Genomic DNA, 15,571 nt, shown 5'->3' with positions numbered 1-15,571 from the left:
TCAAAAAAGCCTTTGTGTTTTAGTTCCTTATCAATATAAAATATTCAGGTAACATTTATTAGGGAAAATAAAATTATATGATTTTGTGAAAGTTCTGTATGTACTTTGAGACTTGAACACTGCAAAGAGTTGCTCAGGTGTTTAGTTTTATTTTGTTCTACATGTCATAGAAACTGAAAACGTAACGTGGAGTGACCAGGGTAATGTTCATACACCATGGTAAATTTACAATTATGTACTACTATTATGATTTCTGTTTGAGGTTGGGGGAGGAGGAAATCGTCAGAGGGAGTTATTTTGCCTTTTTGACTTTAAAAGCATGCAGGGAAAGCAGATATCCCTTTCTACAGCCTTACAACTGCTATGTCAAAGAATTTAAAGTTTCTAAACAATGTCATCTTTTATATAACAGAAAAATAAAATTTACTGCCTGTGTTAGGCTTAGCGCTGTTGACACAATTGTTTCTTCATAACCATAGAATGACCTAACAGTAGAATGGCTTGAGGAATCCCAGGGAAACATCCCAGCTTTGAAGAACAGGTGATGTTAATCATAGTAGGTGCTCTGATAAAAATATTCATTTACTTCCTCTTTAAGTTTAAAATGCCAAGTGGTTATTTTGTGTCGCTTACATAGCAAAATACGATAATCAATTATGAAATTATTTGCTGTTAAACTCAAAATAATGTGTTGTAAAAACCTCTTATATTCTATCAATAACTGTTTCCTATAAATTATTTGGACATCCAAAAACTATGGAAACAGTTACAGGTTACTTGTGTGAGTGATCAAGATATTCTTCTACTCTTGTATTATGCTGTTAACCAATATGGTGATTTTTACTTGTATCTGGTGATGAGAAAAAGGAGTGGATGATCCAGGACTTACTTCTAGTTGCATTGTTAATAAACTAGAGAAAATTCAAGTCTCACTGACAAGTGTAACTGGGAAGTCTTATTCAGGTTTGATGAGCATAAGGTCAGGGTAAATCTTTTGTCAATGACGGAATAATTTGTAGAATCATATAAATACTCTCTTCTAAATAACAAGTATTTAAAGCGTTCGGCCTTATTTCAGTGTAGTTTAATGAGCAGATAGCTGTAGAGGCAACTGGACTAGTGAGAATATACAAACACATATAAAGCATTTTATATCTTTAAAGAGTATCCTACGAACTCCTTCAGGGTTTGGGAAATACCCCCTACAACCTTATTTCAATTCAGGGCACTTTCCTGGCCAACTCTGGCCACTCAGTGAAGCTTTTCTCCTTTCTGATCCTACACTACTGCCTCTCAAAATACTGTCCAGCTAACGTAAGATACAACTTGTTACCCTTTCAGTGTCCTAGCATAGAGTATTAAGGCACTAGATTCTGCATGATTAGTTCAGGAGCCTAACTAAAAGGTTGACCACTCCAATGGGAGTGGAAGAATGCCTCCATCATGGAGAAACTTGGAAAGCATCCTTAATTCATCTTTAACGCATCCTTAATTCAGCTCCCGTGTTAATAGAAAAGGAAATAAAATAATTTATTTGCAAAATCCGAAACAAACAACTGTAAAGCCTGGATTTATAAAGACAAGAATTACAAAATTGAAACAAATTCTTGCTTTATTTTCTGGTACGAAAGGCAGATCCAAATTTTCTATGTGCCCTGACAAGGTGCTACTCTTTAGATTTGCTATGAGGTCAAGGACTGAGTCTTCTTGCATTATTTATGTTCTTGGCCAGCTTTCACTGGAGAGCATCCCAAGCTGGCAAAGTTTGCCAATTTTTATACGTAGATATTTTTCTTGGCATGTTCTGCAGTTTTCATTCAGATTCAAATGCTTCATCCCTTCCCCTTGGAGATTATTAATCTTTAATTTATTCAGGAAAAGTTTCAGTGCTCCTCCTCTTGTCTTGTTTACTGCTCTCATTCTTTGGAAATGCAAATATATCTTTGGCAGAGCAGGTGCCATCTCTTTTAAACTACGAGCAAATTATTAACCCATGAAGGAATAAAATGCTGTTCTTCTCCTAGGGAGCTGATACATGTATCTCAATATAAAGGTCTTCCATACTTGCTGAACCTTGTATTTTCATATCAACATGTGCATTGACAGCAATACCTATTACTTGCATATAGATGCAAATCACATTTCCAGAATATTATTATTGCTTTTTCAGATCAAACTTATTTTTTTATCCTGTTTGGGATGACTGAACCCCAATTTTACCTTGACATTTACAGAAGTATAGAACCTTTATAAATAAAACCTATATATCAACTTTTTTATAGAACCTGAATGTTTCGAGCATTAAAAAACAGTACGTTCTATATTCATTTACATATTTCAGGGATGTGAAAGAAATGCTAAGGCCATTTAAGAAGGCCATTTAAGAAGAATACTTGTGTTGTATAATCCATGCAAAGCAGAAAGTTAGGAGAGATTTTAACTGTTCAAAGTCATGCACTTGAAGGTAGAACAGCTGTGATGATGATTTTCAATGTCTGGGTATTGTAAAAGGGAAGATGATACTTAAAGCTTACCTCTTGTCTTCAGAAATGTTGTTGTCGTCTCTGCGGATTCAGCACAAATTTCACTGAAGATTTCTTTTTTAGACAACCTAATGGAATCAAAGAAAGGAAAGGAAAGATGCACTTCGTGTCAGCATACTCTTTATGTCTCTATACCTTAAATGTCTCTCTCTTCTCTGAAGGGAAGAGATATAAACAACACAGTGCAAAGACCTTTAAATATTATCATGATGCTTTTCATGAAGACTTCCATTTAAAATAGATAGGTCCTTTTGAAGAGTTGATAATGCAGACTCCATTCTCTAATATAATTCCAGTATCATTCAATAAATGTGGGATTCAATAAATGACTATATAGACAATTAAAACTTAAAGGAACATTTTTGCTTAGTTATTAGCCAGTTATTTCTAAAAGCTATACATATTGTCAGTAAAACTTGTTGTTTGTATTACCCAATATTGTTTATGGGAAATGCGTACAATATATGTGGCAAGTTAGCAAACACAGTACAGAGTGTGGTAAACGTGGTAGCATTAATTTTATTCAGAGAAGTTCGTGCTGCTACCCAATTTTGTCTGTTTTTTTTTTTTTTTTTTTTTTTGAGTGAGGCATGTTCTGCACCTTGTCCTTAAACATCATTGTGGCATATTCATATCTATGTCAGAAGGCCGTATTGCCAGGACAGGTGAATGGGTTCATTCTCCATCGCTCTGATTAGAGCCAGAAGAATAGCTTTATTGGATAAAGCTAGCGGTCTGTCTAGCCTTGCATGCTGTCTCCTAACAGTGTAGTTCTAGGGAAGGATATAAGGACAGGTGCCAACGAGGAGAGGTGCAATGCTAGACCTTGTACTAACAAACAAAGAAGGTCTAGTTGGAGAGGTGAAGGTTGGGGGCAGCCTTGGCTGCAGTGACCATGAGATGGTGGAGTTCAGGATCCTACGAGGAGGGAGCAGGGCAATGAGTAGGATTGCAACGCTGGACTTCAGGAGAGCTAACTTTGGCCTCTTGAGGGACCTACTTAGGGGAATCTCCTGGGACAGGGCCCTAGAAGGAAGAGGGGTCCAAGAAAGCTGGTTAATATTCAAGCATCACTTCCTCCAGGCTCAAGATGGGTGCATCCCTCAGAGTAAGAAATCCAGCAAAGTGGGCAGGAGACCTGCATGGATGAGCAAGGAACTCCTGGCAAAGCTCCAGCAGAAGAAGGAGGTATACCGAATGAGGAAAAGGGGACAGGCCACTTGGGAGGAATACAGGGACATTGTCAGAGTGTGCAGGGATGCGACAAGGAAGGCTAAGGCCCAGTTGGAATTAAATCTGGCAAGGGATGTCAAGGACAAGAAGAGAGAAAGGAAGACTCTCCCTTGGTTGAGGAGGATCAGGTTAGAGATCTTTTGTCCAAACTTGACATCCATAAATCCATGGGCCCTGATGGGATGCACCCACGAGTGCTGAGGGAGCTGGCGGATGTTATCGCTAGGCCACTCTCCATCATCTTTGAAAGGTCCTGGAGATCAGGAGAGGTGCCTGAGGACTGGAAGAAAGCCAATGTCACCCCAGTCTTCCAAAAGGGCAAGAAGGAGGAGCCAGGAAACTACAGGCCTTTCAGCCTCACCTCCATCCCTGGAAAGGTGATGGAACAGCTCCTCCTGGAGGTCATCACTAAGCATGTGGAGGACAAGAAGGTGATCAGGAATAGTCAGCACGGCTTCACCAAAGGGAAATCATGCTTGACCAACCTGATAGCCTTCTATGACGGAATGACTGGCTGAGTAGATGAGGGCAGAGCAGTGGATGTTGTCTTTCTGGACTTCAGCAAGGCTTTTGACACTGTCTCCCATCACATCCTCCTAGGTCAGCTCAGGAAGTGTGGGTTAGAAGAGTGGACAGTGAGATGGATTGAGAACTGGCTGGATGGCCGAGCTCAGAGGGTTGTGGTGAATGGCGCAGAGTCAAGCTGGAGGCCTGTGGCTAGTGGTGTCCCCCAGGGGTCAGTCCTGGGTCCAGTCTTGTTCGATATATTTATCTGGAGTAAGGGACAGAGTGCACCCTCAGCAAGTTTGCTGATGATCCTAAACTGGGGGGAGAGGCTAACACACCAGAAGACTGTGCTGCCATTCAGAGGGACCTGGACAGGCTGGAGAGGTGGGCGGAGAGGAACCTCATGAAGTTCCACAAAGGCAAGTGCAAGGTCCTGCACCTAGGGAGAAATAATCCCATGCACCAATACAGGCTGGGGGTTGACCTGCTGGAAAGTAGCTCTGCCGAGAAGGACCTGGGAGTGCTGGTGGACAAGTTAAACATGAGCCAGCAGTGTGCCCTTGTGGCCAAGGTGGCCAATGGTATGCTGGGGTGCATTAGGCAGAGTGTTGCCAGCAGGTGGAGGGAGGTGATCCTGCCCCTCTCCTCAGCCCTGGTGAGGCCTCCCCTGGAGTACTGTGTCCAGTTCTGGGCTCCCCAGTACAAGAGAGACATGGGCGCTACTGGAGAGAGTCCAGCGGAGGGCTACGAAGATGCTGAGGGGACTGGAGCACCTCTCCTATGAGGAAAGACTGCGAGAGCTGGGCCTGTTCAGCCTGGAGAAGAGAAGACTGAGAGGCGATCTCATCAATGTGTGCAAGTATGTGAAGGGAGGGTGTCAAGAGGATGAGGCCAGTCTCTTCTCTGTGGTGCCCAGCGACAGGACAAGAGGCAATGGGCAGAAACTGAACCACAGGAAGTTCCATCTGAACCTGAGAAAAAACTTCTTGACTGTGAGGGTGACAGAGCACTGGCACAGGTTGCCCAGAGAGGTGGTGGAGTCTCCTTCGCTGGAGATATTCAAAACCCGTCTGGATGTGATCCTGTGCAATGTGCTCTAGAGGTCCCTGCTTGAGCAGGGGGGTTGGACTAGATGATCTCCAGAGGTCCCTTCCAACCTAAACGATTCTGTGATTCTGTGACAGGATAAGGATCTGCAGAGCACCCCTCCATGCTCCAACACTCCACACGCGTTCATAATTTTGTAGATCTCTGTGATATACCCATGCTTCTTTTTTAAGCTGAAAGAATTTTAGTTTGGTTGTTTGTTTCTCCTGAGCAAGCTGTTCTATTTTTTTTTTTCTTCTCTTTTGTCCATTTCTGCTGTAATTGATTTGAAGACCCAGAACTCCAAATGTTATTCAAAATGCAAGCACAAAAGGGATCTACACACTCCTGGGCACTGGTCTGATGTTTTCTGATTATAATTCAAAAATTTCATCCCTGAGAGATAACAGATAACTCATCATTGATGAGCTCACTGCACATCACTTTAGGTATAAAGCTAGAATTGTTTTTTGCTATTTGCATTGCTTTATATTTATCTATGTTCAGGCATATGAAACTGTTTCAGTGGGCAGTGGAAGCTAGCATTAGCTAGGATTAAGCAGAGAGTTTGGCTATTAGGATTTATTTTTGTTGGTGATGGTGCTGGAGGCGAAGGGGGAAATTGTAATTATGGAGGCTGAGTGCCTCTGTTATACCTAAATCCTGTTTCTGCTCTCTGAATCTTTTCTCCAGTCTGGCCTCAAAACATTATGGTATCAGTGTTGCACATTTTTAAGTGTCATATGGAACTTTCGTTCATATCACTTGGGTGTGACAGCTATGTGATATTCAGTGGTGTGTGGATAATAACAAGTAGAAGAGTGACTTGCTCATCCATTGGGAATAAATAGAGTTTTTTTTGAAAGTAAAATACATAGTGTGCATAAAATTAATTAAAAAAATCAGCTTCATAACATTCTAATGAAGAATATTTCTTGGGTGAACTTATTCATTAAAAGAATTCTTAGAAATGCAATTATGTTTTTAAACAATATATTTTCAAATGTTCGTTTTCTTTCTTTTTCTTTCTTTGCTAATCTTCTAATACTAACCTACTATACAATAAGGTAAAATGTCTGCTGTGTAATATATAAAATCTTGACTTTTTCAATTTAAAACATGTACATATGTAACTATGCATACCTTCTATTTAATTTTATACTGACCACATGCTGAATAGGAATATAGCATCAAACATCCATTGTATATTGTGATTATGACTAAATTTATAGCCTTCAGAAGGTATCTATTACTGTTTAATTGCCTACAGGAATTAAAGTTTAGAGGCGGTATTTAGAGAAATAGTTCCCAACCAAGTGACTAACCCTAGCTGGGTTCACATTAGTTCTGGATGAAGTCCAATCCCTGGCAGAAATGTTATTTTTGTCCGGATCATATGCCCAACAGCAGTGGAGCTTGTAAGTAAATGGTACTGACTGACTTATGTATAGATTATTATTACTTAATAGAGAAAAAAAATCAACATCACCGTGTTCACCCTCTTCTAATTGACTAATATAGCAATGCGAGGACTTACCATGGGAACACAGAGCTGGAACAGATCACGTGGACCATTGTGTCTAGTCATTTACAGCCTCAGGAATCCATGTCATTGCTGCTTCATGCAGAGGGATTCACTGACCGTCAGTTTTGCACACCCTTACCACAGGCCACAGAATGCTTCCCTGCAGTCTGAAAAAACCTTAGGGTTTATAATACAAGCCAAAACATTAAAACAGTCGTGTTACAAGAAGAAAGAGGGCAAAAATACTGAGATAATTTTGATTTAGAATAAAACAGAGTAATTTAGTTATACTTGTATGCCTTCTGTGTTGTTCTGTGAAGACATTTGAGCAAAGCAGTTACTGCCCCAATTTTTAAGTTCTGATATTTTAAATTTAAATGTTGGAGAAGATGGAAATAAAATTAAGTTTTAATTCATAAATGAAATTGTTCTTACTGGGAATCTGTTCTCAAGACTTATACTTCTTAATTTAGGAACACATATACTCTTTCTTAACATTTAAATAATTTATTTTTGGCTTTTAGTCACAAATATATTTGTGAAATTGGTGATTGTGTAGAGTCAAAAAACCAGTTTCCCACAAATTATTTTTTAGGAACAACTCATCTTTATAAATAATGCTCATAAATAGTAGTGCTCATAGATAATGAGGTATGTGGCTATGCATTATGTAATTTCTTTGATCCTTTTAATAACATATCACAGAATTGTAACTTTTATGTGCATCTTAGTGAAATATGGTCCAGTTTTCATACGTATTCTGCAAATAATGAGATAGACTCTTGTCGCCCTGTTAGGCGTACAGTACAAGAATATTACATTACAAAGGAGCGCAAGCAATGTTAACACCATAAAGTATGCATTTAATAATAACCACTAAAATTTCCAGTGATCTGGGCCAGTAAAATTAATGCATATCGAACACAATCAAATGATAGGATGATATCTTGTGAATCTGACCCTGCTGAGGTGAATATGACAAAGTGAATAGTGAATGAGAGTAGTGGTGTCTGGCTCCAGTTGCTACTCTCTTAAAGTTCAATTTTTCTGAAGCTGTTTGGATAGACTGAACAAAACTTTGAAGTTTTGAGGAAAACTGATGATTAGTATTAAACTGATGCATCATAATGCTGATTATTTAGATGTGGCCTCTGCTTTTGTGGATACTGTCTTGCTTCTAATGCCTATTTGAGTATGTAGTTATTTTGGGGCTTCAGACTGGCATCTTGTGAAAACTGTAGTAGGAGCAAAATTGAGGACTAAAATTTAAGCTAAGATTGTGTTGAAAAGCATGATTTAGTTAGCATGAACTGTGTTTGTTTTTAACTGGCAAAATTTATAGTCATTTTCTGTGAATTTTCCCCAAGCTATATTTGTGCTATGGCTCTGACATTAGCGGATGAATAGAAATCTGCCAGCTTCTAACCTACTAATCATCTGAGGGAGTCACTTCAGGATTTAAACCAAAATGAATTCATGCTTTTGGAACTGTACATTACCTTCTTTCTGCACGTGGAGCTGCCAATGATGTGTGTGGGAGTTCCAGTCATGTGTAGATCAGTGATATTATATAGCTACTGAGGCAGGCTTCACTTAAGTGATTTTCAGTTCAGTAACGTGGGAATTGGTAGTGAGTTGTATTTCAAATGCCATGTTTAGTCATAACTTCATTTTGGAGAACCAAAGCCAAAAGATGTGTGGATCTGATATTTAAGTAGTTTTCTAACCTAAAGATTTCTAGCTAGATGATTTTTCTCACAGCAGACTTGCACATTTAGAAGAAGATTCATATGCAGATGTGAACGTAATGTAGTTTTTTTGTTTTTTGTACAAGAAAAATATATACTTGAACTGATTTTTTTTTCTCTTTTTACCTGGAGCTTACTGTATTGGAACATTGTTTATGACTCTGCTTTCTAGGAATATATAAAATACATAGCCCAAACTTGAGAAGAATTATTAGAAATTAATCTCATGCTGCTTGGAGAACTAATATTGCAATCATTGAATATCCAGATATAGTCCTTAATTCTAGAGCACTGGTGGTGCTTTGGATAGTCTCAAACAGGGTTAGGGCACAGGCATTCACAGCTGGCAGGGACTGCAGTGGAAGCTACTGCAGCAAAGATAACTAGCTGAGTAGCAATTCTGTTTGTCAGCATTTCTTTCCAAAAACAGGAGAGAACTAGCTTATCTGGGAAAGGAAGGGGGGGAAAAAAGAATTACAACTAAATCCATATTTTTGTATTCAAATACTTATTACCATGAAGAGATGGTCAGGGCTTTTATTTCCTTCTCAAATGAAATTCCAGCAAAAATTCAGGATACCTCTGCTATGGCCTATGTTCCAGGTTTGCATTTACTGTATATCCTTTCTTTTAACAGCTCATTTCTGCAAATATCTGGTTTGTACAGAGATAGCCTAGGGGAAGGAGTAATTTGTTAGCCTCTGATTATCAGTGGAAAGGGGCTGACTGGATTGTTGTATGCACAGCCATGCTTGGTTTGCATATATATTTCTTCATGTTTTGGGGCTTTTCAATTTTAAAATATTTAAGTTTCTACTTCGAATGATTGCATCAGTTATAACAGTATGTGAAAAGTCAATCTGTATCTGTATTTACCAAGTAACTAGGACAACAGTATCGGCATTCTGTAAAACAAGTGAATAAGCCTTAGGCAAAGATGCTCAAATTTGAGTGATTCCATGTCTTTTAAATGATGGAATAGACTATATTATTTTGTGGAAATGACACTCTGAGGATCGCTTCTTGAAAGAGCCAAAGTGCTACTGTTAAAGATGGTTTGCAAGAGCAAACAACAGATTGGCTGCCAGAGCAAAGCAGCAGAGAATAGGTGGTGGGAATAACCACACACGCAATCAAATAAAATCTGTCACTGGCTCTTCTGTGTGTGCCTGAGGTACTTGCAGTCGTTTCCTCGGTAGGTAGAAGCACGGTAGGAAATGGTTGTGTGGGTTTGAGGAACACTGTGGGAATCCTGTGTCGGCTCTGGGAAAACCTGATTACCTGAGTGGAAGTCCTGTGACTGAATTCTGCGTAGGCAGAGCTGGGAAGCCGCAGCTGCTGCCGTGCCCACTCCTGGGCTGTGAAAAGGAGAAACAGAGCTGTGAGAGCCGGAGGTGAAAGACCAAGGCTCAGGGCAAACACATCCCTCTGCAAGGGCAACAGGGGCAAGGATGGTTCTTAAACCGTGAGCAAGGCTCACATGTGCTGTGATTATGGAAAGGGTAGAGCGTGGGATTTTTCCTCTTTGAGGGGATGAGCTAAGCACTTGGTAAATTCCAGAGCACAAGGTGAGCAAACAAAATGTTGTGCTGAGTGTTTGAGCAACATCTAGTTAGAGAGAGATGGATGTGAAATGGTACTCAGCAGAAAGAAGCACACCAGGATCAGGGCTGTGCTGAGGCCCGCCATGTCTGGGAGGTGGGAAGGGGAAAGGTCCTTTGACAAGTGAGAGAAAGATATGTCTCCATGTCATTCTGGGAATTGCTGTGATTTCACGTCAATCCATTAGAAATTATTTTTATAATGTTTAGCACATCACTTTGTTATTACTAATATTTTAATTTGGGCCCATTTTGACAGGGAGGTCATGTGCATGACTAAAGCACTTCTAAATATAAAAAGGTGCTCCCTACATCACTGATCCTCAAAAAGAAATTTCCAAACCCCAAAGACCTATGTGAAGAGTATTCTCCAAAATATACAGTGCAAAGAAGGATTTTTTTCAGATTCAGGATGCGTTCCATGTGATTTAAAATTATTATTTATACATATATAAATATATACATATACAAATATAAAATTAATTATGTATATGAATATATACAAACAAAAAATTAAAGCAACTTAAGGAACTGGTGAAGAGACTATTGAAGTTCTATGCTGTTATTGTCAGCTGGTGTTACACTGGCTATGTTACTACCCTCGTGTGCGGATGATTTAGATAAAAGAATATAATTCCTTGAACTAGACCACTGGATAAACAATTCTAATATCCTGAGAACACTGGTAATTCTGTGAAACATTAGAAACATTATAATACAATAACTGTTTAATGAAGTTAACAGGGAAGCCTTTGTCCTAATTATGTCTAAATGAGTCATGAGGTGACATGAAGGTTGTACCGATGCAGAAGGTTGTTATTCTGTTGAAAGGGTTTTCAGATTACTTCTCCAGGGAACTTCTGGGGATGTTCTGTGTATATGTTGTAAAATAACAGCTCTGGTGCAGTCTAAGTAAGGATAACGTACCTGTTAATATAAATTACTTGTTTCGGACCTTAATTGGAGCTTTATGATTACTTTAGAGTTTTATGAGATCTCATATTCTAAGGTGCATAAACACAGAAAGTCATGGCAAATTCATGGCTTTGGGGTTTCTAGTTATGTTTTGTGTTGGAGAAATACTTCATTCTTAAAAGGCATTGGCAATAACAAGACATGATCCCCCTCCCCCCCCCTTGATGTTCTGTAGAACAGTTGAAGTGCATCTAAGGTATTTGGCATACTAAGATTTGTTCACAGCATTGACGCTGTGGTTGAAAACTCAGAAGAGCTTTTTTTCAGAAATTCTTTCTCCAGCTCTGGCATTAGCACTCTTTGCAGCGTGTCCTGTGAATGGCCTGAAATAGCAGTGGTCAGACATGCGGGTAGCGCTAGACTGTCAGACCCCAACCTTTTTTGCTCATTATCAGTTGGCATCTCTAGCTCTGTGACCCCATGCCTGTTTATATTTGCTGGTATGGGTAATGCTGCTGTTGCTGAGCAGAAGGGAGGGTGCTGGCAGGACTTGTCTCCTGGGAAAGCAGAAGCATGAACTCTCTGCACAGCCTGGAGTCGTGAGGATCCTTGTCTGCCTTTGCTGTCATGGGGCTGTGCCCCATAGGGAGCATGATGTTCAACCCTTGTATGCTAGCTTCTTTGGGAATAGATGGAGAATAAGGAGATGCCTTAGTGGTAATGCTACACTTAAGGCTTGCAAAATTTCAAAATCTTTTTATCGAGAGTATTTAAGCTAGGTAAAAGAGTACTTTGGCACATATTGTTCCGTTTAGACTTTTAAGGAGACTATTCTCCATAGAAATCACTGGAGAATTCTTAAAACGGATGATGCAATGTGGGCCATTGTAACACAATTTTCATTGTAAAATGTTATGTCCCAAGGCAAATTTACCACAAATGGCACAATCATGATGTCCCATAAAAGCGAAGAAATGTTTTTTTGCAACTTTTGATATATCTGAAAAATATGCGTAGCTTGAAAACTAACCAAAACAAATCCCCCTCCCATCCTGCTGAACAAGAAAAGCTTGCTATTCTCATTAAAGTGTTTTGGGGCTGTTGAGCTATTTTGAGCCTGCTACTATATTAACTACTTTGGCTTTTCGGGGAAAAAAAACCTATACCTCTGAGTTTAAAATATCAATGAATACAAAATTATCTGGAATCATGATTAGCAAGAAAACATATTGGATCTTCCTTTGGACTTTTTGACAGGAAAAGAGCATATATTTTGTGTTAATGTTATTTACTGGAACTTTGTTAGGTTAATATGTATGTGTTTAAATGGCATAATAATGTAATACTGTATAGGTATGAACAGAAATATTTGAAAGTCATCTATCTGATTCATAACCAATCAACATAAGTATCTATCTCATTTATTAGTTATTTATGTCAACTTGAACTTAGTAATTCCTTAAGCCACAGTATTGTAAGAGGTTTGCTACCCTTACTGGTGACACTTGTTGTTTCAAAGTCTAGATACATGTCATGAATAATTAAAAAAGAGGAGAAATATGTAAGATAGTATGAAGGGTCATTTATTTTCATCAGAATATTCTAAGGTAATTGTTGACAAAATATTGATGTATATATTTAAATGTATCTATATAGGAATATATATGTTCATAATTTTGAACTTTATAGGTGAGCTTCTAAAATATTAGCAAGATAAACTACTAATATATATATAATATATATTTGTGGTATAATTATCCTGTCAAAAAAGTAGAGACCATCCAAATTATGTTGTCCATATATTTACAGCAGGATATATTTACGCTTAATTTCTTAGGTATGCTAAATCTATGTTTTTTTAATTATTTTAAGACGACAAATAACTTTTATTTCTGTTGTACCAATTTAAGAAATGTAAGCTAAGTCAAATGATTCAATTGTATTGGAAACTACTAATAAATATTAGAGATGTATAATAATCTCTTGTATAATCTTCTGTCATGTATATCTGTAAGAAGACCAGATTTTGAAAAATGCTGAAGGCACACAATTCTCACTTAATTCTGAGAACAGAGAGCGTTTAGCCTTTTGAAAGTTTGTATTCCAAGTAGCAAATTTTCTTCTTTTTCTTTTTTTTTTTTTTTCCCCTCTCTCTCTCTCTTAACTGTAGTTCAGGAATATATCGGGGGGGAAAATAGTGTAGCAGTGAAGATTCAAGTCTTTACTGTGGCAACTATTTGTTTTATGTCCTAACACACATTGCTCAGGATCTGTGTCTTGCTTTAGTTTTGGGTGCTCTTATAGGGACAAATAAGTTGGTTTGTCCTTCGGGGCCTAGGTCCTGGCAGCCTCCTCTCAGCCACGATTTAGGTAAGGCTTGGGCTTGCACTAGTCCCTCCTCCATGAAAGGCAATGGAGCTGCTTGAACGGAATGGGAGTTACGACACTTTGCAACCAGGTCCCCAGCATGGGTGCCTGGAAAATCAGAAGCCTAGGGCAAGCCACAGCACACACGCTCAAGGAATTTAGATGCAACCAGATTCCCAGAATGGTGACCTTATTATCTATATGTAGCTAAATCTGTTAAGGGATAACTTCCTCAGCAGTATATACTTTCTGTGAACTATTTCTTATTTCAATTAATGGAGCAGTAACTAAAGCTGCAATGAGAGCGATAGAGAGAATTTTAATTAAAATTCAATGGTTTTAGTAATTAACTATAAATGAAACATTTTATGTTATGCAACTTTATTGTGAATTGTAAGTTATTACATACATGTCAAGCATTTAAACTTAGATTTTTCAGTTCAAACTTAATAGGATAGACAAAAATAAAGCTGTTAAAGAGTAGAACTGTTTTATTGACTCACATAAATTAACACTGTTCATGTGTTTGAATATATTCTGTTACAGATCTCAGTTCAGTTCTTGAGTTTTCCACACGCTTCCTGTGTGATAGTGAGCAAGTTATTTGGGAACAAATTTTTCAGTATGTCTATTGCACTTAAAGTGCACTAATTATGCCAGCTGAGTTCTTAGCCACTTTTTCAAATTCAGTAGGTCTATATTCATTTTTAGGAACTCTAAATCTCCACTTACTTTGTGTAAAATGGAATATGTATCTTTCTGATATAATTTTTCTAGTTCTGTAATCAAGAGTAAGCAAGACTGTCCTTTATGTACATCCTGCTGTCAGTGGTATAGTCAATCTTACCTCGGTTTTTATATGACAAGCACGTAATAATGATAACATAATTATTAGTAACATAACATTTTTCATCTGTTTAGTTACTTAAGCCAACTTGTAGAGAATTAATAGAAAACTAAGTCTATTCAGGCAGTGCTGGACACCAGAGCGCAGCCCTTCTGCTTCGGGTCCCACAGCAGAACAGCCAGTGCCCAGGCTACCTAGCTCCCGGTCCAGGTAGTTCAGCTCAGCTGCAGGATTACTGCCTGGTGCTCTGTGGCACCTTGCAAGCCAGAGTTTCTCTCACTTCAAAGCACAGATTTGAATGAAAGTACATTACCTGTTTTGGGTGAACTCAGTGGATTCAAGATGTTCTTTCTCTCTCTTTTTTTTTTCCTCTTTTCTTTTCTTTCTTCCCTTTTTTGAGTGTGTGCTTAGTAATGGTCCTTTGTTTTTTAGCAATGAGTAAAACAACTTGTGTTACTTGACATGCTTCAAATGACAAAAAATTACAAGAGGGGCTAACTGTCTTTTTGTTTATTGCATTTATCAGCATAAAGAAGGGAATTCGTTATAAAAGCCAGACAAGTACAGCAAAAACATTTCCATGAACATCTGTTGGAACTTGTAAAACAAATTCATTTTAAATACATTTTCTCTTTTTAAGTATGGAATTTATTAGGCTTCAGGTCATCTTTGATATTCTCAGAATATGAAGTTATGCTTATTGATGAGAGAGCAATTTATCAGTGTAAAATACAATCTTTGTAAAAATTCATCATAGAGCAGATTTAAATAACAAAGAGAAGAAAACTGTTCTTGCTTTTTTTAATATCACAAGCTATACCATTAACAGGGTGACATTAGTAAACTGAATAACTTATGGGTTACATAGCTTTGATACTCACCTGATACAAAACTCAATGAGAGGAATGAACTTTTTCAGAAGAATTCAGTTTTGCATGTTTTAGTACATAACAAGTGAAAGGAATGCCTCCTTTATAAATTACAAATCATTTAATAAACAAACCATCCGATTCTATTGGTATAATTTTGTTTTTTAAATTCACATATTCTCCCATTCACAAAAATGAGATTTATGTGGGTGGCTCCAAAATATCTACACATGTAAACCCTGTGGCTACTGATAACAGTAGACCACCCAAAAGACATTTGAAAATCTCTTCATCTGAAAACTTTCATAGATCCATTCAGGATGAAACAAT

General features: G+C 38.1%; 1 protein-coding gene across 6 annotated transcripts in view; it reads left to right on the top strand.

Annotated features, from left to right (window-relative positions):
• The window catches only part of DGKB (diacylglycerol kinase beta), a 424,901-nt gene that overhangs the window by 58,574 nt on the left and 350,756 nt on the right, over window positions 1-15,571 (top strand). The window contains exon 1 of one of the 6 annotated variants that reach the window (XM_068935001.1): window positions 5,709-5,727. The exons of the other annotated variants lie outside the window; for them this stretch is intronic. The gene's annotated coding sequence lies outside the window, so the exon portion shown is untranslated. Of the gene's footprint in view, window positions 1-5,708; window positions 5,728-15,571 lie in introns of those variants that run through there. 6 annotated transcript variants of the gene reach the window in all.

The sequence above is a fragment of the Struthio camelus genome, chromosome 2 (genome assembly GCF_040807025.1).
Source record: "Struthio camelus isolate bStrCam1 chromosome 2, bStrCam1.hap1, whole genome shotgun sequence".
NCBI classification, from domain to species: domain Eukaryota; kingdom Metazoa; phylum Chordata; class Aves; order Struthioniformes; family Struthionidae; genus Struthio; species Struthio camelus.
This window is presented reverse-complemented; position numbering and strand designations above follow the sequence as displayed.